Below are 11648 nucleotides of genomic sequence, written 5' to 3' on the forward strand. Positions count from 1 at the left end.
ACACACACACACACACACACACACACACACGGCGTGTGACAAACACAGACTTTAAAACATGAAGTTTTGTAACATCCACACTGGCGAGGTGGATGCGCCCTGCGCGTGTATCCAAAGCGTGACTTTTGCTGTCCTGCTGTTCTTGTCGGGGAGGGGTCTGTGGTTCAGGGAGGGGTCTGTGGGTCAGGGAAGGGTCTGTGGGTCAGGGAGTGGTCTGTGGGTCAGGGTCGTCTGAGGAGGAAGCAGATGAAGGGATTTGCGCACGGGAACTTTTATTCAAGATTTAAGTTTTTTTTATTTCAAAGGTCCTCATGGCTCAGCAGCAGATGCATAACTATTACTGTTAAGAAAGCTGATGATAAAGTTGAATAAAAATCTAAGTCTGATTATGAAGGTAAATTAAATATCTGACAGTGATCATTACACAGTGTGGCTCTAATTGCTCACTTCACCATCTGTGTCGCAGTTTCCCGTCTCCAAAATGAGCGTATGCATGGGTCAAAGCTGGCTGAGGGACCGCACATTTTCACGTCAAGTTTGGGTTTTATAAATCACAACCTTGGCGTAAAAAGTGGCGTATGCACGTTTCTGGGCTGAAATTGTGCGTACGCCAGTTTTATAAATCTGACCCCAGGACAACAGATCAGACAACTGACACACAGACTCCATAAAGGTAGGACTAGAAAGAGACCTAAATACTTGGAGGACTATGACTGTGCAGTGCAGAACAGTGAGTTAACCAATTACTACCTTTACAGATATATAGTTTAGCTGCCAGAGACCTATAAAGAAGCCATGGAATTGCCTATATCTGAAAAGTGGAAAAAGAAAATTAAAGATGAAAAGGCTTAATTTAAAGAGCACAACACCTTCTCACGTGTACAATTACCAGAGGGTCGATAGACAGTAGGGAGAAGGTGGGTACAGTATGTGCTCTCAAAGAGGATATTAAAGTAAATGTGACATACAAAGCCAGGTACAGTATGTAGCAGAAGGATGCAGTCAAGTTGAGGGACTCAGGTATTCTGAAACTTTCTCTCCGACTTCCAACCAAACATCACWATGTGTCCTGCAACTAGCTGTACAACATGACCTTACAGTAAACCAGATGGATGTTAAGGCCACATCTTAACATGTGCCCAGTGACTGTGAAATATACATGGATCAACCTGAAGGTTTCCAGGATAAACCAAAGAAAGTTTTGCAATGGGTGTGTAAGTTGAACAAATCGATCTATGGGCTCAAACAGTCTGGCAGAAAATGAAATTTGATGCTCCATGATCATGTTTAATAACCACACTAGATATTACACTTGCTCTTTCTTTTTCCTAATTAATTAATGTATTTCAAACTTTATTCATTCCATAAAAAACAAAATTCTATGTACAAAAAAACTAAACCAAAAACAAAATACAAAATACAAATAAAATGAAATGAAAGGCAGCAGAGAAAAGAAAAAAATCTTATAATATCTGCCCCTTTTTTCTCAAGTATAAATACAAACTATAATAATCTTCAGTTAACAAAACAAAACATTGAATATTCCTAGAACAACAAATTGAACGGCTACATATTAATCCATTTCATATTTTTTTAACAATCTAATATTAGTCAGAAACACAAAAATCTGTCGGATTAGCTGCATGTTAAAACAAAAACAAACATATTTTTATTTACAGTGATACTCAAACATCCAGTTTGTTTAGCAACTAATACAACCCATTTGAAGTTACATCGATTCATGTTAATTTACATTAAGGTTGAGTGTTTGTGAAGAGAAAAAATAAAATCAAAATTTAAGTGCTTTTTAAGCTGTTGCACACCCATTTCATCAAAACATGTTGGAAACTGCGCAACAGTAGCCAAACTCTTGCAATGCATGAAGATTTAGTCTTTTATGTTGCAAGAATGATTTTATACCATTGGAAAAACACCTTCAAAGCCTTTGCACTCAAAAAATGGTAATGGTATGTTTTTGAAAGTCAGTGATATGTTGGATCTCCAGAACCATGGCACAACATACAGCTACAGTCAAATTTTTATATACATTCATTGCATAAATAATATATTGCATAGGATTTTAATGATTTATTTGACTTGGGAGAGTTTCAATAATATTATTATCTAGCTCCATAGTCCTAAACCTAAATTCTTATTGTTATAACTCATCAGTGGCATTCCACTGTATTAGGACCAGGCTTTGGTCCCCAAAAGAACTTGCCCTGACAAGGTAGGTGTTTTTTTTATACCAAAAAAGGTTCTAAAACATAAAAAAAAACTGTTGCACACATACAAATGCTGAATCTCAGTGGCCATTTGTTGTTCCAGCAGCATGTACCCATCAAATCCAAACCCCACTCTCATCCACATGACCCTTTTCTGAGAGTATATTACTGGGCTGACAGACAGCACTGGGACCAGACTGCTCCCTCAGCTGTGTCGGGCCACTCCAGTGTGTAACAACTGATGTGTGCACCAACAGCCACTGTTGGCTCCACTTACACACCACCTCATTGTGGGGGCCAGTTTGACTTCAAAGGTTGGAAAACAATTTTCTTTCCAGCCCTTTGCAACGCCAAAGGTAGCTGGCTCACCCGGTGCCGCACAGCACTGAAATAAAGACACAAAACTTGTTTTTTTGGGCTGGGATCTAAAAACCAGAGAGCAGACACTGGAGCTGCTTTGGGTGTGTATTGTAGCTGACCTTGATTGCTTCTGTGGAAAGCAAAAGCCTCTTGGCAGTCTGACAAATCAAGGGAATTTACTATAACTGCATTTTAAAAGCATCTCATTTAACCTCATTTTCTGTAACAATCCCTTCAGGCTCTGCTACCTGCACTGCTCATACTTTCTAATGTGAATTGTTATCGCCATTCGCCAAAAGCCAGAATGTTTTTGCTCCTATTTGTTGTTTTGTAGCATTAGCAAAATATCTCCTGAACCAGTGGACAAATTTAAATTAAACTTCAACAAAGCAATCATTGAATAGACATTCATTAAAAGTATATACATATTACAGATAATGAACTAAAATTTAACGTGGTGATAGCAGAGAGTCATCCACAAAATATAGTTTAAGCATGGAATCTTGTGACATTGCATTATATTGCATATTATGTTTCAGCTTTGACCCAAAAAGCTACAACTGTCCTTTAACCACATAAGATGAACTTCTTCTAAAACTCTAGAATGAAAGACTATGGTGCAATAAATGTGTCTCTYTAAGATATGGTAGACTCGTATTGAGTAACTGGGTAGCATCCATTCAAGAAGATTTTACTATCATATAATTTCTGCCCTAACAGCTTTCAGCAACAACCCAGCTCTAGACTGGACTCCTAAACAAATCCTTGTTTGAATCACAGCATTTCATTTAGCAGACTGCAGCAGATAATGATTAATCTGTAAATGAAAAGATGGTAATCTGGCATGTATGTTGATGACTGGCAGTCCAAGCTGGATCTGTTTTGCTATTCATAGAGTTGAGACAGGAGCTTTTTTGCTGCAGCCTAGCTGCTTCAGGACATTAAGGGTGTGATTTACACAAACAGTTGCTGTGTTTCAATACGCTGTGTGTGTGTGTGTGTGTGTGTGTGTGTGTGCGTGCGTGCGTGCGTGCGGGCGTGYGTGTGTGTGTGCATGAGTACGCGTTCAAACTGAGATGTCAGGGAGGCCGTGCACAGCCCCAGTAGGTGTGAGGTGTGGATGTAGTTGGGACGTGAGCGTGAGATAGTGATATAGGCAGAGTCTCCTGTCAGACAGAGCTTCAACTCATACCTCCGGGAGAACTTTGAACACATTCTGGGGGAGGTGGGGGGCATTGAGTCAGAGTGGGCAATGTTCTGTACCTCCACTGTTGAAGCATCTTACATGAGCTGTGGCTGTAAGGTTGTCGGTGCCTATCGTGGCGGCAACCCCCGAACCCACTGGTGGACAACGGTGGTGAAGGATGCTGTCAGGCTGAAGAAGGAGTCCTATCTGATCTTTTTGGCCTGTGGGACTCCAGAAGCAGCCGATAGGTATCAGCAGTCCAAGCAGATTGCAGCTCGGGTGGTCGCTGAGGCAAATACTCGGTTGTGGTAGGGGTTCGGGAGGCCATGGAAAAAGACTTCCATACGGCTTTGAGGTGATTCTGGTCCACCATCCAGCATCTTGGGGGGGGGGGGGGGGTGGATCAGCACTATCTATGGTCGGGATGGTGCGCTGCTGACCTCAACTTGGGACATTGTGGATCAGTGGGCAGAATACTTCTAAGACCTCCTCAATCCTACCAACACGTGTTCCCATGAGGAAGCAGAGCCTGAGGACCCTGGGTCGGAGTCTATAATCTCTGATGCAGAGGTCACTGAGGTGGTTAAGAAGCTTCTCGGTTGCAAGGCACCGGGGGTGGATGAGATTTGCCCTGAGTTCCTTAAGGCTCTGGATGTTGTGAGGTTGCATTGGTTGATGCAGCTCTACATTATTGCGTGGACATCGGGGGCAGTTCCCCTGGATTGGTAGACTGGGATGGTGATTGCAGAGTGTGTTCCAACTATACGGGATCACACTTCTGAGCCTCCCTGGTAAGGTCTATTCAGGGGTCCTGGAGAGTCGAATCTCAGATTCGGGAAGAGCAGTGGGGTTTTCTTCCTGGTCGTGGAACAGCAGACCAGCTCTACACCCTCAGCAGGGTCCTGGAGGGTGCATGGTAGTTCGCCCAACCAGTCTGCATGTATTTTGTGGACATGGAGAAGGCATTTGACCATGACCACCAGGGACTCCTGTGGGGGGTACTACGGGAGTATGGGGTACCAGGGCTATTGATACAGGCTTTTAGGTCCCTGTACGACCTTTACGACATTGCCAGTAGTAAGTCGGACTCGTTTCTGGTGAGAGTTGGACTCGGCCAAGGTTGCCCTTTGTCACCGATTCTGTTCATAACTTTATGGACAGAATTTCTAGGCGCAGCCAAGGTGTTGAGGGGATCCGTTTTGGTGACCTTAGGATCACGTCTCTGCCTTTTGCGGATGATGTGGTCCTATTTGCTTCATCTGATCAAGATCTCCAGCTCTCACTGGAGCGGTTCGCTGCTGAGTGTGAAGCGGCCGGGATGAGGATCAGTGCCTCCAAATCCAAGACCATGGTCTTGAGCCGGAAAAGGGTAGGGTGCCTTCTCCTGGTCTGGGAGGAGGTCCTGCCCCAAGTGGAGGAGTTTAAGTATCTCTGGGTCATGTTCATGAATGAGGAAATAATGGAGCGGGAAATCAACAGGCAGATTGGTGCTGCGTCTGCAGTGACGTGTGTTGTACYGGTTTGTCGTGGTGAGGCAAGAGCTGAGCCAGAAGGTGAAGCTCTTGGTTTACCGGTCGGTCTACGTTCCTACCCTCATCTATTGTCACAAGCTTTGGGTAGTGACCGAAAGAATGAAATCATGGATACAAGTGGCCAAAATGAGTTTCCTTTTGCATCTCCTGAACTAGATCAGACATCTTGGTCCTATTGAGCATTGGGTGAGCCTCCATGGTCTTCAGTGCTGCTTCAGAGAACTGTCCTGCAGGAACCTAATGTAGCAGCGATCAGATGTTTTCTGAATGTCTCAAGATGGTGTCACAAACCTAAAACAATAAATGCACAAATTTAATTCAATATGGAGATGGCTACAAGTGAGCTTTCTAATATATATTTAATATATAGAGAATAATTAATGTTATTTTAATAGCAACAAATTGTTGCATCTCTAAGGTAAACTATTATGGTTTTGTTTTTAAAATGTGTATATTTCATTAAAAAACAAAATAAACTCTAAGCACAACAGAAGAAAAAAGATTTAATAAAATGAAAGGCAGCAGAAAGAAGAAAAATATCTTCTAATATCTGTCAAAAACATAAACAACATAAAATATTATATTATATTATTATATATTATATTATTTAAGTTGTGTTCACAAATAATATATAATATATATAATATACTATGATTAGCAAGCATTACAAAAGTCTTATAGATTTTCTCTTACCTGTTTAATCCATGCTGGATCAGATCCTGATGCTTGAAAAACGGTTACGTACTGTAACCCACTTGCATTCGTGTGAGGTCAGCTGTACTCCAGGCCACCCTATTCTTTTGCATTGGGGACTTACTGCGCATGTCCAAAATCTTACAATGACTTGTGTATGGGAATCTGGGGCGGCGAACAGCTCGTGACCTGGAAGTGACCCAACATGAGTAGGAGAAAAGCTCAGGAGTAAAATGGAAGTTTACACATCAATAACTCTAAATTATTTATTTTACCTAACAGAAAACATATACAATATATTTTCTAAACATTTAGAGCATTTTATTTTGTTATTCTAATTTTTAATTTTTTTTTGTGTACCAAAAATAGTGGTGGGGCACTGCCCTAGCGCCCCCTAACGACCAGCTGCCACTGGTGGAATCAGTTTGGGCGTGCTGTTCATGTCCAATTGACAAACACAACCATGTTGGCTAATTTGTAACAAATACTGGCTGAATCATGGGATGCCATTCCACCCCAGTGTGTGACCAGGCTGGTGACTAGCAGGATGTGCCAGGTTGTTGTGATTRTGTATGGTTATTCTACACGTTACTTAGGCTCCTGTTTGTTAAACAAATAAATTGCTAAATTGCCAATATGTCTTGTTTCTTCAAACTTCTAGTCTACCAAACACCAAATGAGTAAATGGCAGAATAAGATGTCTGRCAATRACAGAGAGAATTTGATTATTTGTTTTTAACTTTTTTCACTTTTGGGTATCTGGGAGGTTTCAGATACAAAAACAGTTCAGTTTTAATAGATGTCAACTACACTTTTCCAAATTTGCTGTAACCTCATAACATTTTAACACTTCTATTGGAACATTTAACCTAAAATTTCAACATGTTTTAAATGAACATTTTGCCATTATGCTAAGAAAGGGGGTTTTACATGTCTGTGCTTCCACTGTATTTGCTTGTGTGTGTGTGTGTGTGTGTGTGTGTGTGTGTGTGTGTGTGTGTGTGTGTGTGTGTGTGTGTGTATACCACTGAGCAGTGGCTTTTTTGTTTAAGCACCACCTAATTGTGGTGGCAGGTTAATCTGATTCTAAAAGGAGACTAGAAAACACAGCAGGACACAGAATGTTGAGACAGAATTGTCAGATGAACTGTCTTGTGTAGGCGTAGCACAGAAACAGTGTCTTACAGCAGCGCTGAACTTGTGCACAAACATCCACCTTATTATGTTCTCTAAAGAAACAAGACAATGCATGTGTCTTCAGATTCTTTGTAGCTTAACTAAAGTTAGAGAAGAGCAAAAAATATCACTGTAGTTGTGATCTTTCTCATATAAGAGCAACAGTATTGTATACATACACACATAAGCTACATTCTACAGGGTGAGTCAAAAGACTCAGGACACACTTATTTCAGAAACAGAAGGGAAAATGAAATATCTGAATATCCCAGCAAGTAATGGGTGTGGGGACCAATTTTTTAGGCTATACACGTATCTGGAACATAGCCGTCATCTTGAAAGCCGCCATGTTGGATCAAAGACATTTTTTTTTCGTGTAGTTTATCGAAGAAGACCAGAATGTCTCAGAAATAGATTGCTGCACTGATGTGAAATGTCTCTTGTGAATCAGAAGTTATCAACACTGAAAATTCTAAACTTTTGTTGTTCAACACAGGTCACAGACGATGGAATTGACAAAGCCTTGTTCAACACAGGGACAATACACCGAATACATCATAACTGTCATTAAAGGGGCAATATCATGTAAAATAAACTTTTTTGAGTTTTATATCATGTTATAATGTTATACTCTCATAAAAAACATGCCCAAAGCCTTGCTTTGACTCATTCATGCATGTTTAATAAATCCTGCAGCGTATGCAGGAAGCCATGCTGAGGAGCAAAACGACAGGTGGGGTCCAGAAATGCCTTTTGGGACCAGAAACGTCTCTGGGACGTGTCTTTAAGCCGAGCTTCTTCATGGCAGAGCCCCCCCCACACCCCGCCCATGACCCCTACAAGCTCTCAAACAACGTGTGAAACTGAAACTGTCTGCTGAGCTCTCAACATTAGTTCTCACTCAGTGAAGCTCTTTTCAGATTCAAAACACCTTTGAGAAAATGTATTTTCAGATGCCATGTAAACTGCACCATAGCCCCCCCACCCCACAGAAATGGGCGGGACAGAAGCGGAAGGTAGTTTTAAAAGAGACAGAGGCCCATTTTAATGAGTTCAGCAGAGGAAGTGATGACAAGATAAATTTATTTTCTATTTAACCATAAAAACATCATTTTAATAACTAAATGTGACATAGACACTTTATTATGGTATAATATTTAAATGTATGCCTGAGAAACACATAATATTGCCCCTTTAAAGGTGACATTCCCAGTTGTTGCTACTTTCTGTGTTGATAACTTTTGAACCAAGAGATATTGCACATCTGATTGCGACAATCAATTTCTGAGACAATTCTGGTCTTCTTTGATATACTACATAAACCTCTTACCATTGCAAAAACTTGCCCTTGATCCAATTTGGTGTCTTTTAAGGTGCAGACTTTAGAAAAATTATTATATAAAACCTCTGTAGAAATTCCTAACCTAATGACCAGCAGCTCAACATCAGCAGTTTGACAAAACAATCCATTCCACAAATTCTGTCAAGAGCTTGTTCATGTGAAATAATCATTGTAGATTTTCATGACAAAAAAGGGAAGACAAAGCTTGTATCTCTGCTGCCTGTCTTCCTAAATCTCAACWACTACTTTTTTCAACTTCACCAAGGCCTCCTTTAGAAGTTCAGAGAGCTGACCCAGATGATTACGGAACAATGTGCTTTGTCTGAGGAACAACTGTGTACATAACTTATTGAACTAAGTCATTACTTATTTATATTGGTAAACAACAGTTAATGATAAGCTCAAGTGTTTTGTGGCAGAGCTAAACCAGAATCAAAAGCTAGAAAAAAATGGAGCTGCTGAAAATCACTTTGGATCTGGATGAGAAGATGACAGGCTGTAAAAAAGATTTTTTAGCTTGTTAAAATATATATTTTAGAATATTCCATCCATCTGGCTAATTTTCACTGGAAAAAGACTGACTTTGCAGCAGGAATGCTAACACAGGCATTTCTTTGGTCATACAGAAACTGGATACCTCTTTAACTGAAAAGAACCACAAAATGTAAAGCTAACGATTCTTTATCCACTAAACTTTGTTTTCTTATTATCCATGGATTTGTGATAAAACAATTTTTGGTGCATAAACATTTGCCATGTTTAATCAATGTATTGTGTTAATTTATCACCTTGAAATTCCACATCTCCGACTGTACACTGAGCCACACAAAAACATACACACTCACATCCATTAAATAGCGTGTCGGATATCCAGCCATGAATCTAACCGCTGATTATGGAGTGCTTCCGTTCGGGAAAAGAGACATCCATTGATCGCTGTCTCACAACATAAAAGAGAGTATTGATGCCATCTCCCTGTAGGATTGGTGTGAGATACTGGGATGGAGAGGAATCACACACAGTGAAGGAATCTGACCCTGATGACGCCCCTCACCCCCCTGTATTTGTTTCTGCCATTGGACAGAGTCAGTGTCTCTTCTGTCAATCTTCCTATTATGCTACCCTGAGAGGACCATTCCTCACTTCTTCCCCGAAGTCTCTTGTTAACGAGGGAGAAGACGTTACAGCAAGGGCGAAATTCACCCTGCATATACTTCACAATCACACATTCCTCCACCATTCTAAGTAAGGAAAGATAACAATGCTTGGGTTCTTCACTTCGGCTTTCTCTCTCCAATCCAAGAAACGTGATGGGAATGAACCAAGAGAGTGATAATGAACAGAATGATAATGGCTGTGCAACACTCTGACCCTTTGCTCCATATTATAATTCACTCTGATATTAGGTCTGAATTTTCTTCCTGCCAAGGCCCTCAATGGTCGCGATCACAACCTTATCCAGAGGAGACCCAAGAGACAAAAAGGAACCATTTCAGTCAAATGTAATAGCTTTGAAAGAACTGCAGTGTGAAATTGTTATAAGATCAAAATGATTGATTCTTATAAGACACCTAATAGAGGTGTTGCAAAGTCCTTAAAGGCAGATGCATTGTCTTGATACAAGAAGCTAATCGAACTGAATGCACCTGCAACATGGACTTCAATACTACAGCATAAACTGAATTTAATACTTGGGTGTAAAGGAGAGAGAGAAAAAAAGCTGATAAATATTGTGCCTACAAGCAAAGAATGTGATTCACTTTTCATGTTACATGTCCCCAGTGGAACATTGGCTTATAAAGCACTCCTCCATAAAATGTCTGCTGTTGCGCTGTTCTAGCAGCCTCCAGGCAAAAACTGCAGAGATAGTTTGATCTCCTCAGACTAGTAATTTTTCCCCCGCCTTTAAGAAAAACACAGAAAAATGCACTTAAATGAGATTCATAAGCATAAATCACTGATGTAATAAGCTATTTTAAATATCTGATTTCTTAAGTTTGTCTTATTTTTCATCACCTGTTTCCAAAAATGGGCCGCGTCAGAATGTGTATTCCTGTGTTCAATTGTTTGTCTGTTAGCAAAATGAAGCAATAATGACACCTGCCCCAAAGTAATACTTGGATTTCCATCTATGAGTGATTAATATCTGGACTCAACCTGATTCAAGACAACCACCACAGTTCATTGTTAGCCAACACAAAAATGGCTAAAACGCAGCTAATTGTACAGGTATAAGTTCGTGTGGTARTCGCCGAGAATTATCAACAAATACACTGAGCACTGACAGACTGTGTAAGATCTTTGTTTTAAACTTTGCCATTAACTGCTGGATTCAAGGTCTTTGCATGGTCGAGGCACGATGAAAATTGTATAATTTTGTTATCAACCTCGTGTTGCTTGCCCGTTCTCATCACAAGGCCCGGGCCAAACTTTCCCTTCCCTCGACATACAAATTTATTGTGTGATTGGTCCCCAGGGGGCACTCAGTATTGAAAGTGAGAGCAGGTACACAAAAATGCGTGAAGGGGTGGGCTTTTGAGGTCTAGACTGATGCTTTTTGTCTCAAACTGGTGTAAAACAGGGGCAGATTGACCATCAGATGCACCAGAATGTTTTCCATTCATGCAGCTTCACTAGAGCTCCCACAGACTGAGCAGCGGTGGCTCACCCCCTCGCCCCCTCCTTTATTTTTCTGTGTCACAGCAGTGCAGAGACACACACACACCAGGGCTGTGCATGTGCCTGGTAGCAAGACGGGCATCCAAAGAGGAAGACAGAACAGAGACGGAGTGAAAAACACTGGTCGCTGATTCACCAAAGTGCTGTGACTTAATGTTTGTAGGTGAGCAGGTAAGTGATAAACACTGGTGGTTAAAAAAGTGAAAACACTAGCATATAGCTTATACAGCATAACTAGGTTAAATTAGTTCTACTTTCAGAAACTTAAGCAGGACAAAACTGACTTAAAGGCACAGTGTGCAGGATTTTGTCAATTCTTTTTGCCGAAATTTAGATAATCACTAATGACAATAAAAAAAACATGTCTAATAAAGACCTTGTTTTATTATTTTTTCCTTATAAAAAGCTGTTTATATCTCCATGGTCGTGGGTCGCCACTACAAGCAGCCGCCATC

This window comes from Austrofundulus limnaeus, unplaced genomic scaffold (genome assembly GCF_001266775.1).
Source record: "Austrofundulus limnaeus strain Quisiro unplaced genomic scaffold, Austrofundulus_limnaeus-1.0 Scaffold227, whole genome shotgun sequence".
In the NCBI taxonomy this organism is placed as follows: domain Eukaryota; kingdom Metazoa; phylum Chordata; class Actinopteri; order Cyprinodontiformes; family Rivulidae; genus Austrofundulus; species Austrofundulus limnaeus.